This window comes from Phalacrocorax aristotelis, chromosome 6 (assembly GCF_949628215.1).
Source record: "Phalacrocorax aristotelis chromosome 6, bGulAri2.1, whole genome shotgun sequence".
NCBI lineage: Eukaryota > Metazoa > Chordata > Aves > Suliformes > Phalacrocoracidae > Phalacrocorax > Phalacrocorax aristotelis.
This window is the reverse complement of record NC_134281.1, coordinates 58,896,860-58,916,428: the sequence shown is the minus strand read 5'-3', so window position 1 is coordinate 58,916,428 and position 19,569 is coordinate 58,896,860. Positions and strand designations below refer to the sequence as shown.

The window sequence follows — 19,569 nt, the reverse complement described above, 5'->3', positions numbered from 1 at the left end:
ACTTTTTAATGTTAGTCTATAAAAACTACTGATTTCAAATACTATCCTGAATATTTGGTAGTTTCTCAAGTACTACACTGTCCTCCACACACCACTCCATTTGCCTCCACTGACCAAGAAGATAAAAAATACAAATCAAATTTTGTGCACTTGATACACAGTTTGAAGTACTAGAGACAATGGGTATTAAGCTTGATTTTCTAAAACTTTTCCACTTGAAGGAATAAAATCCTAAATAAATATAAACTATAAATAATATAAAATCAATTCCATTTTATATCTGTCAGTTTAAACCCACTGATAAGCACTGTACGGTGTCCCATTCCAGATTCTACTCCTGGGGCCAAAACTTTGTTATTTCATCATCTCATTTGTGAAAGGCAAGTTCTCTCTTGGACCACGTAAGGAAAAAACATCAGTCGGTTTAATTCCTAAAGTGAGGGAAGCCAAAATGCATGTTGAAGACAATTCTCTTCAGAAAACCAGCAAAATCACTGAACATCAACCACACCTACTTGATCCTTTTGATTAAAATATAACAACTCTCACTATGCTACCAATTTGATTCATCTGCAATGACTATTCTAGCGCCTCAGAGTTTCAAAGACACTGACATAATCTCTTGGACAAAAGAAAGCCATGTTTTGCTTTGTTTCCTTAGCACCAGAAGATTTTATTAGAGAAGTAATGCTTCATCACATGACAGGTATTCATTTTAGTACAGGAGATTATGGAAGTAAACAAAAATCCTCCCAACCATCCCTTGCAAGAAATGCATGAGAAGAGCTGCCCTTTCTTCCAAGGAGCTTGTGTCGGGAGTTTGTTTTAAGAAAAAGTACTTGCGTGGAAAGTGCACGACCTGACTCTCGGAAGTATTCCGTGCCTGTATCTCTCAGGGGTTTTAGCAGTAAGTACAGAACCACGATGCCCACAAAGGAAAAAGGTACGATGGCAGCAGAGGAAACTCGGCACCCAGCCTCCGTGGTTGGTCTCACAGTACTCTCAGGAGTTTTGCAAGACTGATTTCAGAAGGTGATTTCATATATGCTTATCAAGATGCTGTTCAGGTACATTAAGTACCAAGTCCAGGAATATTTTCATGTGTTACTCAGGCAAATTAAGAGTGCTGTATTTTAATTCAGTTCAAGGACCAGGTGAAAACAGTGTTTCATGTGAGATGGAAGAACAGTTCAGCTATAAACGTACTCTCTCACCTGTTTTCAACTATATCCTGTTTAACATGAAAATGAACAGATTTTAACAGGTTTATCAGATTTTGTTTAAAAGAAAAATCATTCATGTTGTTGAACCAATGCTTATCACTTAAAAGAAACATAAGCAGCTTCTGGTTAAGTATGACTTCTTTGCCCTGATAACTATGGCCAAAGTTAGTAAGTCAAAGGTAGCGTCAACTGCACTGTGTTTTTCTGCCCCAGTACCTTCTTATAGCTGTCCAGCAGAGTCTGATCGAGACACAGAACTTCATGGATTATATATGAGCGGACACTGTCGCCCAAACTGCATAGTCATTGATTACCATTCAGTCAGCTGATACGGTTTTTGAGCTAGCGGAAGGCTGGCTGGGGAGGGAGGTTTAGTGTAACTACTTTGTAATTCAGGAAAAAAAAACCCAGTATGATATCCAGGCTGGACCTTCACCATCAGTTTTTTAGCAGTGTCTTTCCCCAGCTTCCCCGAAATTACTGTCTTAACCATTCAGTTAGACAGTAATTACAAATGATCAGAACTTCACTCTTGCAGCTTTTCAGTGTAGTTTTTAGGTAAATAAATATCAGCAAACACTTGAAACTGACAATTTTCAGCAAGGTATTGCTTACACATGTCTAGCGCAGTATCAAATTCCTCTATTGACCCCAGTAATTTTGAAAAAGCTACAAACACAGCTTTTCAGTCATACTGAGAGCTGAGTCTCTTTTCATCTGCTATTAACATGCCGTGGTTTTCCTGCAATTATGTTTCTGCTTGAAATTTAGAAGAAAAAAACAACTATATTAAGATTCAGCATTCATTCACACCCAACATGAAACCATGATGAACTTCTGAGAGAAACTCAGCACTTACTGACAGAGGATAAAGGAGCAGAAGAGTTACCAAGCGTTGCACCACCAATGGCGTTTAGCATTTACGTTCTCCTCATTTCACCATCTCTACATCAATTTTTCACATCATAAAAATACAAAAGGCAACTGTTCAGCCACAAGACATAGTAAGGAGGTGCGGAGGAAGGTATAAGGCCCGCAGCCACTACTTTCTTCATGGTTGGATTTTAAGATAGGCTGGATCAACGTCCAAAAGAGATTACACCCTAAAGCTGCTAGTGATACCAGGATATCCCATTCAGCCCTATGCTCTCCTGATCTGTTTAAGACTGAAAGCCAAACGCTATCCTCATAAAAGTTGCCACACTGATTTGCAAAGAGCAACGTGGGCCTACCGGCTGTTTGCACATTTTATAACACGCCTAATAATAAAACATCTGCAGTGCTTGAGTTCTGCCGTGCTCTTGGGTCCGAGTGGCACTTTCTACGGCTCCATTTAGGTAAGATCACTTCGCTCAGTAAGCAGCGTTAAGGAGACACACAATAAAATTGAAGCTAATCGCAGCTTCAGCCGTTCCCTTTCCTACGTAAGGCTGTTCACACCCCAAACTCCACTTCGCTTTCTGCTCTTAAAACACCAAGGCAACTAGCAGATCAGGCACGCTTTTTTAGGACGGGGTAAACCAAGCGAGCTGTGCGCTTCTGTATCATTTACCTACAACCTCGATCTCCTCAAACCCGGCAAGAAGTTTGCAGCAGGAAAGCAAGAGGGAGGGGACCTCCCCTCCCCAAACACCCCCGGGGGCGCGGGGGGACCCCAGCAGGCTCCCTCCCGAGCAGCTCGGCGCTGGGCTCGCCTCCCCCCCCGGAGCCGGGCATTACCTAGCTTTCCCCGTCAGCCGAGGCGCCTGCCCGCTGACAGGAGGCTGACAGGCACGGAGGCAGGCACGGAGGCTGACAGTCAGGCACGGAGGCTGACAGGCAGCCCGACAGGCAGCCAGGCAGCCCCGCCGAGCTGGCTCGGGTCGCTGCCGCTGCCGCTGCGCGGGCGGCGTGAGGAGGGGGACAGCCCGCCGCTCTCCGCGCCGTCAGGGCGGCGGGAGGGAGGGAGGAGGGGGACAGCCCGCCGCTCTCCGCGCTGTCAGAGCGGCGGCCGCCGCCGGCTGAGGCCCGCGGCCCCCGGGGGCGGCACCGCGCCGGGGGTGGCCCCTCGCTGAGGGAGGGAAGGGGACGGGGCCGCTCCGCCCCCGCCCCCGGCCCCTCAGCGCCCCGCTGGACCCCGCCGCCCGCTCCCTCCCTCCCTCCCTCCCTCCCCTCCCGCCGCACCTGGGAGCGGCGCTACCGGGGCCGCCGCGCCGCCGCCGTCGCCTCCGCCATGCCTCCCCGCGGCGGCGGGGAGGGGACAGCCCGTCCCAGGCGCGGGATGCTCCGCCGGGGGCGGCGGGGGCCCGGCTGCGGCCCGGCTCACGGCAGGCGTAGCCTTAAAGGGGCCGAGCCGCCGCCGCCGCCGCCGCCGGGCTCGGCTCGCCACCTCTGAGGGGAAGGCGGCTGCCCCCGGTCCCTCCTTCCCTCCCGCCCCGCTCTCCGCAGCCGCTCCCCCGGCGCCTCGGAGCCGGGGCTGGGGCTGCGTCGCGGCCCCCCCGCCGGGCGAGAAGGAGGAGGCGGCCGGCCACGGTGCCGCCGGCCAGCCCGGCACCGAGCCTGCCCGCCGCCTCTCTGGGAGCAGCGTGTGTGCCCCGGGCGGGCTCGCAGGTCCCCGCGTCCTGCTCAGTGCAGGGGTTGAGACCGGCTTCGGTGTTGGGGTGAGGTAAAACTCCTGCTAGAAGCAGCACGGCCCCTGCCCGCCACGCTTCACTCGCGGCGCCTTTCACTGACAGAGCCCCCTTGTCCCACGGGTACCGCGGGGAAGATGCTGGTGCGACCGATCGCACCCCAGGAACCCGTTTATGCATCCTCGATAGCGTTGTGCAGGATGATAGGTGATGCACCATCCTATGGAGAAAAGGTATTGCTGATACTTAATGGTTTCTTAAATTAAATGCTGTGATTTTTGTCAACTTTTCTTTTTACACTTTGAAACGGATGTATAGTATATAAAAATCAGAGAGAAGCAAAAGTACATTGACAAAATTAAATATGATGATGGACTTAGTTTTTTACCAACTCAGGAGCTCAATGGTCAGGAGCCTGTTCCTCTTGGCATGCTTCTACCGTCATACGCATCCTAAACCACCTCAACTTTCCATTTCCATACAGGATTCCTGATCTTTCAGATAAATAATTTAAAAATTGTCCTCTCAGACAACATAATATCGAAGGTATTCATATGCGTCTCGCAGCATATTGAGCTGCGGCCGACAGAGAAATCATCTACCCTGCTTGGGTGCACTAATCTGTCTTGCAAGACATCTCCCACGGCAGGAATGCTGAGGCTTAAGCCCGAACAGAGACCAATGTTGGCTTTCCTTAATACGCAGATCTGCGAAATGCAGAAGCTGAGGTACTGATTAATGAGGCGCTGAGCCATCCCTGCTGAGGAAACCGTAACCTGTATGAGGTGGACAGGGCGCACCGCCGGCATCTGTAACTGTTTCAAGCCATCTCCGCTTAATCCATTGCTAAACATAAATCAACTGGTGGATAAAGCATTTGTGTAAACATCAGAACTACTTAAGTTTGACTTCCCATGGGCTTGCGGCTTATGGTTGACCAGCTTTTAAATGGAATTTTGTTAACAAAATCCCACAAGATGTTCTTGGCTGAGTGAAGGAGGAGATCCCATTCCTACTTCCAATCTTCTTCCATTCCAGAAAAAGACGGACAAATAAAGACAGCAACATCGTATCAACACAATCTCTTAGTGAAATGGGGATAAAAAACTCTTCTTTTACTCTCACGTCCTATAATTTTATTCGTCATATAAAGGAAGATTTCAACCTATTTTCTATTATGTCTACAGTTCTTAGTGAAACAGAACAGCTGCTAAAACCTAAGAACTGCATGGTGGGGTCATAAACCACTTTGAAGATGACAATAAACTAGAAAAGTTTTAAGATAATTTTTTCTTCAGTAATTCACCTTCCAATGAACACCCCCCACTTTTTGCTTAATCTGGTATCGCTGACTTTGAAGTTTCTTTACACATACTCCTTGCCCTCTCGACTTGTAACAACTATGACAGCAGCATTCCATACAGACAAGCAGTGGACTTCAGGGGTGGCAGAGGGTCTGCAGCAGCAGAAGGCAGGAACGGCTGGCCTGAGGCCTGCAGGCACAGGCAAGGACCCTTTCCACTCATGATTAAGAACCAAAGGCTCTGAACAACAAGCTCTGGCAGATTTAGCTGCTGTGTTTTATTTCTCCCAACTGCCCAAGGTCACGACCATTCTACTGGAGTGCAACAATGAAAGTAGGTAGTTTTTTTAATATGCCAGCCTGTGACCTGGAATCTCTACCGCAAGAGTGTGGTAATACCTAGCAGCGGGGTAAAGCAGACAGTTGAGAGTGGTAATGTCTTAAACTGAACAGATAACTCTGCCAGAGACCACCTATCAGAGCTCTAAGCCTCAAAATAACCCATCACCGTTATGCACTTCCAAGTGAGGAAGCACCTAGGAGAAGACAAACCAGACTCCCCAAACCCCTGTATCAGGCCTGCATAGCACACAGCCTACCAAACAATTCCTTCGGCATGGTGTGCTGCGTGGGTGAAAGAAACTAGTTTGACCTGCCTCACTGCTCTCACCTTGGCCCGCGACCAGCACGTTGTCAAGCACGCAGCAGATCATGACCAGAGGCGATACCGTCTTTCAACAGCCCAACAATATGTGCTGGGTTAGGCACTGCTGACTAAAGCTGAGAAGGGTGATGCACTGAGGATTCCTGGCTGGCAAATGCTCTCCATGTGAGCATACAGCAGGCTCTCTCTTAGCTTTTTGATAGAGAATTTGCAGGTAAAAAGAGGACTGGCTGCAGGGGTATAAAGGTGTTGCAGTAGAAGGGCAGCCTGTAGACATGGTTAAATATGGCTACTGTAAGTCCAGGTTGCCTTAGACTGGTTGTCTGTCCTCTTTTCCAACCAGAAATGTTCTCCAGGAAGATTTTGAGAACTGCCTGTATATCTGGGATTGTCGGTATCTGATCATCCTATCGGGTTGGATGTTACTGCATATGTGCAGCAGCCTCACCTTGGATGTCCCATGTCCCCAGTCCCAAAGAGGTCCTTAGAGCAAACACACGAGGTCTGTATTGTATGTGCAAAGCAGTTCCAACAAAAGCAAGAGAGTACTCTACCACTCCTCAAACGTGTTGCATGAACTTACCACACAATTACTTTGAGCATTTCCAGTAAGTCCCAAAAGTAAGTCCTAAAAGTATTTCCAGTAAGTCCTAAAAGCCCTTTCTGTACTTGCACCATGCAACTTGTGCATCTATTTCTGCATCAGAAATACAGTAGCCAAAGGGTGAGATAGTCACCAGAGGAGTATCACAGCCAGCTGGTTGCTACACAGCAACCACAGTTTGGCTTTCACAACTAATACACCTCTTCCTCACTCCCTTGTGAAGTGCAGCCACCATTTTCCAGCAGCTGCAAACCAAAGTTGCCACCACTAAATGGTAACTGTCAAAAAGTTCCCCTGTAACAAATGCAACTTCCCAAGCTACACTTCAGCAGGGAAGTATGGGCTCACTAAGGTGAGGTGTAGAACAGAGATTTAGGAACACAGGGCAAAAAATGAAATAATATTCCATGCTGACAGAGGGCACACATGCTGAAAGACCACAGGGAAGGGGTAGGGCGGGCATGCAGGTATCACAGTAGTATACTCAGATAATAGTGTAAATCTGTTGGCTTCAGTTGAATCATCGTATTTACACTACGTAACAGAAAAACTGGGCTCTGCTTCTCACCTGTGCTTTAATTACAATTAAACTTCTTGGTTATACTGACGATTTTCAGCTTCATGCCAATTAGGACCAGGAATTCCATAAATGAGGAACAAATTCTGCTGAAAGGGAGGGGGTCTGCTAAGACAGGGCGGGTAGAGATAAGGTAGCCCCATATAAATAAGTTGAAGTCTGCAGTAATCCATCCTCAGCCAAGTTGTACACACGTGTTCCATGCCCTTCTCCTTCTGTAACTGACTTTCGGGGTGGTGCTTCCAGGTATGGTAAAAATTTGTTGTCAGATGACTGCTTGTAACTCCCACAAAAATCTGAGAGTGTGGTGTGACTATGAATAAAGCCCTACACAGTACCCTGTCCTGTAACTTCAGCACCGTGCTTTCTCAGAGCTGAGCCTACCTCTGCCAAGAATGAAGCCTTTATCATGGCGGCTGTACTGAAAAGTGAGGCACATGTGAGAAGGGAAAACACTCCTAGAGCATTTTAAAATTATTTCAGTTGTGGTTTTGAACTGACACAGGACATAACTAACCTTTCTGCCTGAATTTACCAATTGTAGTAAGAATAGAGTCTTAATGAATGCTTAAAGCATGTTCAGTTTATGAAAGAAATTACATAACATGGTGTTGTGGCAGCAGTGGATTGAACTCAGTGACCTAAAAAATGTTTAGATTTATTTCCATCTTAGGAAGTTCCCAAGTCTACCTGTCAGCAGCAGGAGATATTCCCAGCAAATCAATTATACATGTAAGCAAAAATATCATGGAGATGAAAGAACATATGAAAGAGCAAGCACAATTCTCCTTTCACAACACTCTGAATTGAGAGTAACTCCACTGAAGCCAACGAGTTGCACTGGTGTGAGTGAGGAAAGAACCAGCTCCATTGTCTGAAAATTGCTCAGGCCACCCATGGAGTCCAATCACAGTAACTGTACGCAGCTAATATTGCGGCGTTTAATTCAGAAAGCCCAAGACTGAAAAGAGGAGCCTGAAAAGAAAGGATCTGAATTTGGTTTTAGCCTAAAAAGCTGAAAAATTAAAGAAAAATGGTGAATGGAAAAGGAAAAAAAAAATAATTTATTAAAAATCCTCCCCTCAAAAAATTTGCATAGAAAAACCCAACTGAATCTGCGTCCCTTGGGTTTTGTTTTAAACACCCTGCACGTACCCAGTTAACAGCTGCTGAGCTGTACGCTTCCCTGAAGTAAAAGTGTTACCTTCATTTGCCAAAGAGCAGACGCACTTTGTGTGCCGATGCATATCATGTTATCCCTACTCAGACCGAGCGCTACACGATGGGAGTCTTGCCTTTCCAGCACAGGTCACTGTAATGTATCCCGTCACATTTTTAGGTAGCAGTGTACTAAACAATGCCTTCATTTCCCCTGCTTGTGTTTACTTCTTCCAAACACCCCTTCCCTTTTTCACCTTAGATGGGTTAGTTTGGCTTTCCTAGCTCCTGCCACGTCCCCATTTGAAGGACCATTTCTGCCAGTAGTAGTAGTAGTTACCCTCAGCAATGGAACAAAGGCTTGTTTCTGGAAAGCTGTCTGGTCACTAACCTTTTCCTGTACCTCAGCCTCCCTTCTTCAGTTCTCTCCCAGTTATCTGTCTTCTCTTCTCCATTTCTCTCTCATCACACGCTGCCTCTTTCATCTAGTTACACCTCACACGCAGCGTTACCCTCTCTATTGGTATTATTGTCTTGATTTTATCCGTCCAGAAGCTACTGAGGACCTGTAAAACAGCACATTGGGAGTTTATTACGCTGCATTACAAACCGCTGCACCAACATACCATGTCAGCATTATGACAAAACATCAAACCGCATTAAAACAGATGTGCTGAATATGATCCACACAACTCGCACGAACGACATCTCTTTTTTTTTCCTTTTCCAGGTCATTCTGTCTCCTCTTTTCCCCTCTCCCACTTTATCCTCTATTTTCTTATCACCGTGTCCCTTTCTGGCCCTTTATTTTCTTCCTCCCCTGGCTTCCTTCACTATCCACCTCACATTCCTCTACGCATTTTTGGTCCTGTGATGTGCCCACACAAAGGACTACAACAGACAGCACTGCAGCTTTGTGAAATGTGTCCTTGGCTCTTCAGCAAACAAAGCCGCACCTGGCTGCATCTTTGGGATCAGCAAACTGAGGATCTAGAAAGCATTCCATTCCCAAAGGCTTAAACCAGCGAGCTCCCAGATTAACGTGACTTCTCGGTTCCCTAATCTCCGAGCTGGAGCACACCAGAAACAGCAGGAGGAAGCTTGAAATAATACCAGATTCTTTTCTTCACATGCACATATTTCCTTTTGCCTTGTGCGAGTCAAGGCTCTTAGCAACAAGAGCACTGTAGAATGGGGTAGTGACTAGAATTTGATGATGTCAGAACAGCAAAAAATGAAAGAAGATGTACTTTGTAACAGCATACAATTGAAAAGCGTGAAGTTGGTGCCAAGCCGTGCTAAACCCAAACAAATTATTTGCCGTCAATTCAACATGCGAAGGGTCAGAAAGCAATGCTCTTTTAATATTCAGACTGTTAACTAAAATCAGCATAATTCAAGTAAAGAACAAAACAGGGCTTGTTGCTACTAGGTATTTTGTTTTACATGATAGCATCGGATTTTCAGGAGCAGCACATCAGGTAAAAAGACTGAGCTGGGATAGTATTGCTCATCTGTATGCTAAAGATAGCTTCTAAGCCTCGCTTAGATCAGTCTAAACTTTGGCACATGCTACAGCAGCTGCAGAGCATTTAGCCCTGCCTCTTTCAGTGCGCCCCACAGCACAGAAAGAATGGTTTATTAAGATATTTTAATGGCAGATATATTCACCTGAAAAGGTTAAGTAGTTTCTTCAGACAACATAGTTCCCTCTGAGCGCCTGTCAATTTTTAAGGATTTGCAAAAATTTGTCTACCATTTTTAGTGATTTTTCCGTCCTCTGTTGATCTGTGAAAGCCTTGAGGAAACAAGGAAGGAAAATGATTTAGTGGCACACAGAAACAATGAAACCTGGCGCACACTCACATTATATATGTCTACATGCTGGTGAAATCCATCAAAAAAACCCTGAATAAGAAAACAAAGAGTTGTTTTTCATATTGTTCTCAAACTGAGTACTCAGTAATACCTGCAATATTTATATATTTTTCAGAGAACATCATTATTTTTAAATTGGTATCTCTTAAGCATTGCAGCTTTATTTTATATTTTAATTTATATTTTAATTTTATAGTAAAATTATAAATTTCTATTGATATATAAATTAATATATATTATTGTCCACATTTCTATAAAATATTTATATAAAATTAATATTTAAATTTTCTATTTTAATTGTATATTTAATACATTGTTTCAAAAGGAAATGTACCTTATGTCCTAATTTTGTCAGGAGCCCCAGAAAGTACTATTCCTTTTTATCTTATTGCTAATAATGTCTTTTAGCGAAGACCCTGCTTCTAGCAGAACTACTTGTTAATATTGTAATTACTTGCAAATTTTGTATCGGCGCTGTTCTAGCTTCTTACCTAGAGCTTAATTCCTAGTTCCCACTGATGCCAGCAGGCCTAGTGGCTGCCCCCCTCTCTAAAGCCTTGAGCTGCGCGTTACTTCATGCAGGCAGATTTCCACGCCTCTGTGCGATTCTCCATCCATATGACAGAGATCATGCTCTGAACTGTAACTTCCAAACCTAAGATCTAAGACAGCATCCCTGGTAAGAAAGATATAAAAAGAGAAGAAATCGTACATGTGAATGTATCAGTGCTAAAATCCAGAACTAACATTTGCTTTTCAGATCAAGTGAGGAAGCTTTTTAGGTTTCCAATCCCAATAACACTATTCAGCACCATCTACATTTTTGCCAATGAGCAACACTCGCTCTGATCGATGTACTCCAGTATCTACAAATATTAGGAAAAAAATTAACTTAAAACCCAAGGATAATTGAAAATAAAGAAAAATAAAAAAGCAATCCTAATTGTATATGTGATATATATGAACAAATGCTAAGGTGGAAGAGTTTCACCATAAAAACGTATCATGCAAACATTATAAACAGCTTTGAAAAGTCTGTTTGTGAATTGCACCAAATATATTGTGTAATTGAGTAAATTGCAGGAAAATTGCATTGTAATAGACACTAATTACATCATCTTGGTTTGCTGGTTTTTTTTCCAGTGTTGCACATGTACTTTTATTTTGTTGTACACGTACACATTTTACTGTAATAATTCTACTGGGACTGCTCTAAAGAGCCACCATTTCAGCACCTGTTCATTTGATTTGCTGAATAATGGATATGACACACCTGGATTTCCTCGGGTGATGTCCTCTTTTTCTACATGGAAATTGCACCCCAGGGGCAACAGGAATCTCCCCAGTGAAAGTGAGAACTTTCAGATTCAAGATATCTTGCACAACAGTACCTGCACCTATGCAGACCACGATGTTCTAGTCCAATGCCATGTTCCGCAGTGCGCCAGTCAGATGTGTTCGGGACATACTGTACTCCACGCGTACGCGCCGAGCGTTAGACTGGACGTCTCTGACTCACTGGATGTGCCGGACATACCATGCAGCAAGTCCGTGACGTTCAGAATTCAGCAAATTTGATGCTTGTGTATACAGGCTGTCTGGGCACTGAACAAACTCTTATATGTCAAGTTATCCTAGGGGAAAACACATGAAGCCAGGTGCTGGAGCAGGTAATGCTCTGCACTGTGCCTAATTAATGTGTCTTTTAAAAAAAGGACATATTTCTGTAAATCTCCTTAAAACAGGAGAGTCTTTTCATCCGACTTTTGCATAGCACCTGTCCCAAAGAATCCCTGCATGTACAATAAAAACAAACCATCTGGATGAGAACACAGTGCTTCATCCTCCCCATCACCACTGTGGAAGTTACAGGAATCAAGGCTTCCCGTGATTGGATTCTTAACTACAAAAACACACAACAAAGGGAGGAGGTAACATGCCCAGGGCAGTAGCTCTTCAGCTTCACTTTGTACAAAGTAGGTTTTTTCGTGCGTACCGTACTCTTTAAAGGTGACTGCAGTTTACCTTACAAACAGTTTATCAATTAGATATAATAATAATAATAAAGGATGTGGAACTGCTGGAGCAAGGCCAGCGGAGAGCTACGAAGGTGATCAGGGACTGAAGCATCTCCCTTATGAGGAAGGGCTGAGAGACCTGGGTTGGTTCAGCCTGGAGAAGAGAAGGCTGAGGGGGGATCTCATCAGTGCCTATAAATAACTGAAGGGCGGGTGTCAGGAGGATGGGGCCGGACTCTTTCCAGCGGTGCCCAACGCCAGGCCAAGGGGCCACGGGCACAAGCTGGAACACGGGAAGTTCCCCCTGAACATGAGGACAAACCCCTTCCCTGTGCGGGTGCCAGAGCAGGGGCACAGGCTGCCCAGAGGGGCTGTGGGGTCCCTTCCCTGGAGACATTCACCCCCCGCCTGGACGCGGCCCTGTGCCCCTGCTCTGGGGGTGCCTGCTCCAGCAGGGGGTGGGACGGGGTGAGCTCCAGAGGGCCCTGCCAAACCCTGCCATTCTGTGAGTCTGTGAATAATAATAACAATAATAGTAATAGTGGCTTATACAAGCTCTTGGCTTGACTACCATCTACTTAAGAATTGTTTGTGTTTACAACTGTAGCAGTCCTCAAACACAAAGGTACAATAAAAAAGACAACACAGTTTGTCTTTGAAGTATTCTAAATCACCTGTAACATCCCTGTTTGAAAATTATGTCTATTATTTATTTGTCTTTGGTCAGCACTAGTAAATCAGAACTGCCATGAAAACTCCTGAGTGTTTCCACATGCATAACATGTTTTTCTTTTCAGCAATATATTAATCATCAGTCAGCAAAATAATTAATACCGTAACTTAACTCAAAGCAATTGTCTCATTATCACTGTTTAATTCACAACAACAAGACCAACTCTCTTGACACCTTCACGATGCATTAAATTCACAATAACTAATGCAAATAGTGTATAATTTCCTAACATTCATTTAGTCTGCAATGTAGGCAAGGACATTCTCTTCTCGTACTGTCAAGCATAGAGACAACAGTGTTACACATCAACGCTGGTTGATGAAAGCGAAGGGTATTTTGGAAATTTTATGTTATCACATAATTAAAGACTTAAAATGTAGTGCAGAAGGCAAGTCATATTGGCTACAGCTGGACTTCTAACTGACAGCTTTTTGTTAACATGGTTTGCTGTGCTTGACATCTTACAATATTTTTAACTAAACAGAAGGAATTTCAGATGTCAAAATTTTAATATTTTGTCTTGCAAGAACTATACACAAACGTACAGAAATTAAAATGCTGAGATAACTTGGCCAGCCCTTGCAAACTTCACAAAGAATTCCATTTATCTCCATTGAGAGCTAGTGGAGTCATTACATTCAATTGACTTTAATAGGATTTGGACAAATCCCCAAACCTACAGCCATACCTGGCAGCATCCCCAAAACACTAGTCAATAAATGACATTATTTTTAAATACAACTGCAAAAGAAAAGACACAAGGAAAACAGGAGGAAAAGAAAATGAAAGAAGGTGTAGAGCAAAACCAGAATACATCGTCTCTTGTCTTTTAATATGGCCAGTTCTTTCCAACTCCAGTACACCATTAATTCAATTCTAGACCTTTAGAAACCTAAACAGCTCAGAAAACTCCTGTCCTCTCTTTCAACTCCGGACCCTGTCTTTACAGTGGCGGCTATCGGTTCTGATGCTGCTTGTATGCTTGTAAGGAGAGGATGGAAAAAGCGCAGAAGGGGGAGAAGCCTAAGAATGCTGAGGGCTGAGTACCGCAATGTAGAAAATGAGCTGCAATGCCAGCAGCGACCCCCCAACTACCTGATTTTCAGTCTGAGAGAGGAAGAGATACGCACTGAGACAAGCTGACAGATGAGACCAGGCTATCTCCCTGCACAAGCAACGGCCAGTTTTCTGCCAGCAGGAATCCAGGAAAGGCTAAACAAAGGTGCGTTTCTCCTCATCCTCCTTACAGAGCCATGGAAAGCTCAGGAAAACCCCAGCCAAACAGCAGCAGTGAATATGCAGAGAACCCTACACCCCAACCCCCAAGTACCCTGCAAATTTAATTTTACATTATAAACTTACTTGAAGATATATTTCCCGGAAGGTAATATCAGACTCCAAATCTATTTTTAGGAGTATTTTAAAAAAGGGCCTTGTTTTAACAGGCTGAGTGGCCAGAGGCACCCATTGACCTCCAGGACGCTCAGTACATTTAAGATGTGGAACAGTAGCCTCTTTCTCCTGGGTTTTTTAATAGATAGAAGAACATTAGTTTACATTATGTTACAGGGACTGCTCCCTAAACAATCTGTCTACTACAAATGTTCTTGCTTCATAAAATCATGCTTAGAATACGCCCAAATGGTTACCAAACCTTGTGTCATCAAAGCTCCACGCACCGGCTCTCCAGCCATGCTGTCAGATGTAGGTTAAAGAAACATCTGCTAGCAGCGTGCCTTATGCCTGTTGGAGAATGCATTTCCCCTACAAACTGCTTCTTTGATTCTAAATTCGTACACGGTATTTAGACCCAGACAAATTTCTAAAAACAACCTCCTCCCCCATTTCCAAAGGCTATATACAGAGAACTTCTCACTGCCAGGAAGAGGGGAATCTTTAAATAGTGGGAGGGAGGGATGCCTTGTTTACCGAGTTGGTGCAAACTCACAACCGCTTTGCTGTCTGGCACTGGCAGCAGAGTTAGACACCACAGCACACCACTGGAAATGAAAGTGTAAAGAATGGTTGGCAAACATCAATGGGAGAAATAATTCAATTTTAATAGAGAATAAATCTCGTTTTTTGGGGGATTTGCTTCCAGCTTTTTAGTGCCAGCTATTTAGGACAAGCAGTGTTTAAGTGCTTGTCTGTGTTTAAGGACAAATGTATCTTTGTATCTAAACAAATGCAAGTCATCTTAAATATATATGAGAAGCGCTGTTATACCAGGAAGCACAGCACTAACTGTAATGTTAACATAAATATTACAGATGTTATTGATTACAGATATAAATCAGGACTTCTAAGATTACATTCCTATAATTGTAATGACTCACAAGAAAGTAAAACTGCACTTAGCCAGAAGTAATTGAAAGTAACTGCTTCTAAAAGGGACAAACTTTGCCACAGACTGGCTCTGATAACATCCTGGTTCTGCCATCAAGTGAGATCAGCCAGTAGCTTATGTATTTATCAGCTGCCTGCTTCATCTTGTCCCCAGCTGATCCCCAGTGGTCTAGTCCACTGATTTAATTAAAAATCCCTTTCCTTCCCAACAGCAGAACTTTTTACAACACTTACGCTATTGTTACTGTTCTAGAGTCTTCCAGACGCAGCTTGCATTTCTAATATTAAAGAATAATCATTAGAAACTCAGCCAGAATTCTTCAGGTTTTCTCTAATCAAAGAACATAGTATCACTGCTCATTATGTTTCCAAAAACACTGGAAGCACATAAAAGGAAATATTTGTTTTCTGCAGAAAATGAAGTTTACTTATAGAGCACATCTCCGTTTTTGAATAATTTCTCTTAGTTTCTGCACAATAATTTCGTAAGAATAATACTTAGATACATTTAATACATGCCTGAGGTTTAACATGATACATGGTTCCACGTTACAATTTTTCCAGTAGCAAAGCCTGATTAAGAGGTTCCTGCCCTTTTCCTCCACCAGCTCCTTCCAACCATTTCGCTAGTTTAGCCCTCAGTTGTGCTGCTGCAACTGTTTGTGGAGCTGCACTCTAAGCCAAAACAGGGCAAAATTACCTCATTTGAGAAAACAACAGTACAATCACTCTTGTTCAAAGGTCTACTTTTAGAATTCATAATTAGAAGAAAAAAAATAATTCTTCAACATGCCAGTTAAGAAGTCATGAATATAAGGTGTATTGCAGCTGTATGGAAAGACCCTCTAACAGTTAAAGCTATTTCACCTAAAAGTGGAATGTCAGAAAGTGAATGGCCATCAGATAGCCCAAGGTGCCTACATTTCATTTCAGGGAGAAAAATACTTTTATGTTCCAATTGCAGACTTTCCTATTGGAGGCAAAAGAAACTGAAACACAAAGAGAGCAAGATTTCCTCAATGCAGTTTAGTACTCACCAGTGTAACTTTCAAAGGAGGCACGCATCAGATGTACTCGTAAGCTTCCGCAGAGAATATTCACATACAAAAAGGATAGCAGCAGGTTCTTCTTCAGAATGTTGTATCACAAGCAGTAAATGGAAAAAAACGTACTTTTTCCTATTCAAGAGTTTCAGAGGGTTTTTTTGGGCAACAGTGATCCATTATTTCAAATGAGCATGGTTTCTCCTTCAGTGAAAAAGTTCAAAGCTTACTGCCTGCATCAGCAGCAGAGGTGCCAGAGACACCCTTGTCTGCACTTGCCTCACTTTCTGTGAAATGACTTTTCAGGGCAGGCACACCACGTCCTCCCAAACAAACAGGTTACACATACACTTGCAGTATTATTAGTTTCACAAACTGGAGAACAGTATCCAGCACTACCCACTGCCTTCCTCACAGAGGTCCTATACTTCACATTATTCAGCTAACATGACCACGATGTGCTAAACTTTGGGAGAGTTACTGCTTTTTCATACTAACTTTTACATGATGCTGACATGACATATTCTGCAGGCACTTGACAGATGGGAATTGATCACCAAGCACGCAACCCAGTTGAGTGAGTAGAGAGCAACTCGCTCCGTGACTCTTACTGCTCTCGGACTGAAGTCTCCCTGCTGCAGAACATTGTCTCTGTTGAGTGAGCAGGGAGTTGCCATGATGAAAAAACACAAATATGTCTGTGTCCTACTGAGAAAAGATGTAATTAGCAGCATTATACTGCAAACGGGATCTTCATGGGCTCTACTCAATTTTCACAATGGGAAAAAGGAATCTGCAAAACTTTATGGCAACTAGGTTGCAGGCTGTTGCTTCCATCTTTGAATAGCTATTTTAGCCAGTCTCACCGAACTCCGACTCCTCCCTCAAGCCTTGCAATCTGCTGTGGATACTACTTGAAGGCTGTATTTCTTATTCAAGCAGAATTCCCAATGAGTAAGGACTTCCAGCACTTGTTCTAGTTTATGAGGCAAACTCACCGGAAAGCTTTTTAGACTCATTGAAAGTCAGGATCTTTGCTTTAAGTCCCAGGAACTGTCAGATCCTACATTTTCTAGTCCAAAGAACAGGTATTTCCCTCTATGTATCACTCTTGTTTTTCCTCGTTTTTAAATTACCTGCCTAGCAAAAAAAAAAAAACACAACAGCCTTCCATACTGGTTTTAGGTCAATTTCTCATGAATTTCACCAAATAGCCTTACAGAAGAATTCTATGTTAGAAGGGGAAGTATGTACATACAGAAGAAATAACATGAAAAAGAGATAAGTTTTTTGTATCACATTCTGCTGCTGAGATTCCAGGGTTGTTCCTCTGGATAAAATGCCTAATAAAAAGCAGTTCTTTAACACTACTTATGGCAGGAAAAATAAGCGCAAAGGGAAGATACAAAAAAGCCTTAGAAGAAAATTCCTTAAATAAAACAGTTGCTGACTGCACTCCCTGTGGCAACCTGGGATACATTCTACATCAATGACATTTCCACTGAAGAAGAGGGGAAAGATCACCACAGACAAGATCAGTATTTAAATTGCCTATAGAACTTACCGCCTTCTTTTATCATAGTAGTGTATCTTCTGAAAAAGCACTGTGATGCTTTCTTCCTCTTTCTTCTGTAATTTAGAGACTTGCATTGCTATTGTCCCTAATTATTAGTTTTACGTAGCTAATTGAGTGGAAAGCAAAACAAATTTTTGAAATTCATGCATCATCAACAGAACTATTAATTAAAACCTTGTGGCTCCCAAACGCCAACAATGATTAAGCAGTGAGATATTTTTTTGTGAGGTTACTCATTTGGGTAGAAGACCTTACCATGGCAACACTGTTTTTAATAGTCTCTGCTTAAAACAACTACAAAATTGTATGTTACATTGATGTAAAGAAAAATAAAACATAACCTGTAGAACTGTGTGAGACACAAATCAGAAAGATTCACTTCAGTAAGTAGCTTTAAGGGTACTAGAAAGTGTATCTTTTGCTTCTAAACGATGCAATAACCACTGGAATCCATGACTGGCAAGTTTTTCTTAAAAAGGAGAAAGAAACATTCAGGTTCCAAGGGTGGTAGGGATATAAAAAGTCCAACTTGTTCAGAATGAACGAGAGGAAAAAACCCAGCCAAACCATAGCAGACAGATGCAGAATTGCAATGTGTTTGATCTATTGTGTTTGTGCGCTTGAGGTACAAGTGCATAGCTGTCATGTTTCATATGCTTGACAAGTCACCCCATAAAGCAATGGTGTCAAACCACTCCAAAAAGTTCTAGAGTTCATTGATCCCAATTTGCAGGCCAAGAAGAGGGCCTTGCTCCCTGGCAGATAATTTAAGGATAATGATGAACAAACTCTACTGTTTCCTAATCATAAAATGTAATATACCCTCTTTCTAGCAAACACACATCTCATCTGGGCTTAGTCCGACGGCTGAATCATCACAATCCCCGCAACAAAGACTGGATGCTGACAGAGATTAAAGGAGTGCTGATCTGTTGCTTCTTACTGAAACAAAAAGCTAAAGTATCAGAATGAATAAAAGCAAAAATAGTGAGAGGCAGTGAAATATTAATATTCTTTACTTTATGCGTTATTGTAGGCCATTTAAAATTACAGTTCCACATACGTATACGTACCTGGATATACATTATGCCTGCGCATGCTTGCAAATTCCTGCAGAAATTTGTCCGTGTCAGTGTAGCCGAACACCTACTTCTTCAGTATGCATTTCTCAATTTACAAATTAATCAAAGCAGTTAGATTTCCTTTCAGCTGACTGCAACCCATGCAGAACAGGCAGACTAGGGGCACAGAGGACTGGGCCAGCAGGCAATACCGTGAAAGTATTAATAATTATTGACCCTCACAGTCACGCTCCAACACGGGAATATTTGGGAGCTCTAGAGACTTGGCTCGTTGGCAGCTGAAGCAGCGAAGGCCAGTTTCTGCTGTTCTCATCCATAATCATAGAATCACAGAATCATTAAGGTTAGAAAAGACCTCTAAGATAATCAAGTCCAACCATCAACCCAACACTACCACGTCTCCTAAACCGTGCCCTGAAGTGTCATGTCTACATGTTTTTGAACACCTCCAGGGATGGTGACTCCCCCACCTCTCTGGGCAGCCTGTGCCAGTGCCTGACCACTCTTGCAGTGAAGAAAGTCTTCCTCATATCCAAGCTAAACCTCCCCTGATGCACCTCGAGGCCGTTTCCTCTCATCCTATCACTAGTGACTCAGGAGAAGAGACCGACCCCCCCCTCACTACAGCCTCCTTTCAGGCAGCTGCAGAGAGCGAGAAGGTCTCCCCTCAGCCCCCTCTTCTCCAGGCTAAACCCCCCCAGCCCCCCTAGCCGCCCCCCACCACACTTGTGCTCCAGACCCTGCCCCAGCCCCGC

The 19,569-nt window shown here is 43.5% G+C and overlaps 1 protein-coding gene across 7 annotated transcripts in view; it reads right to left on the bottom strand.

Annotated features, from left to right (window-relative positions):
- Positions 1 to 19,105, bottom strand: part of TLCD4 (TLC domain containing 4) — a 45,624-nt gene extending 26,519 nt beyond the window's left edge. Inside the window, exons 1-5 of one of the 7 annotated variants that reach the window (XM_075098177.1) lie at positions 18,806 to 19,105; positions 11,408 to 11,650; positions 10,508 to 10,692; positions 9,810 to 9,936; positions 8,530 to 8,704 (exon numbers count right to left, since the gene is read on the bottom strand). The gene's annotated coding sequence lies outside the window, so the exon portion shown is untranslated. Of the gene's footprint in view, positions 1 to 2,942; positions 3,155 to 3,386; positions 3,578 to 8,529; positions 8,705 to 9,809; positions 9,937 to 10,507; positions 11,154 to 11,407; positions 11,651 to 16,150; positions 16,470 to 18,805 lie in introns of those variants that run through there. The other 6 variants (XM_075098176.1, XM_075098178.1, XM_075098179.1 and 3 more) reach the window with 6 other exon arrangements.
- Positions 19,106 to 19,569: the final 464 nt, after the last annotated feature.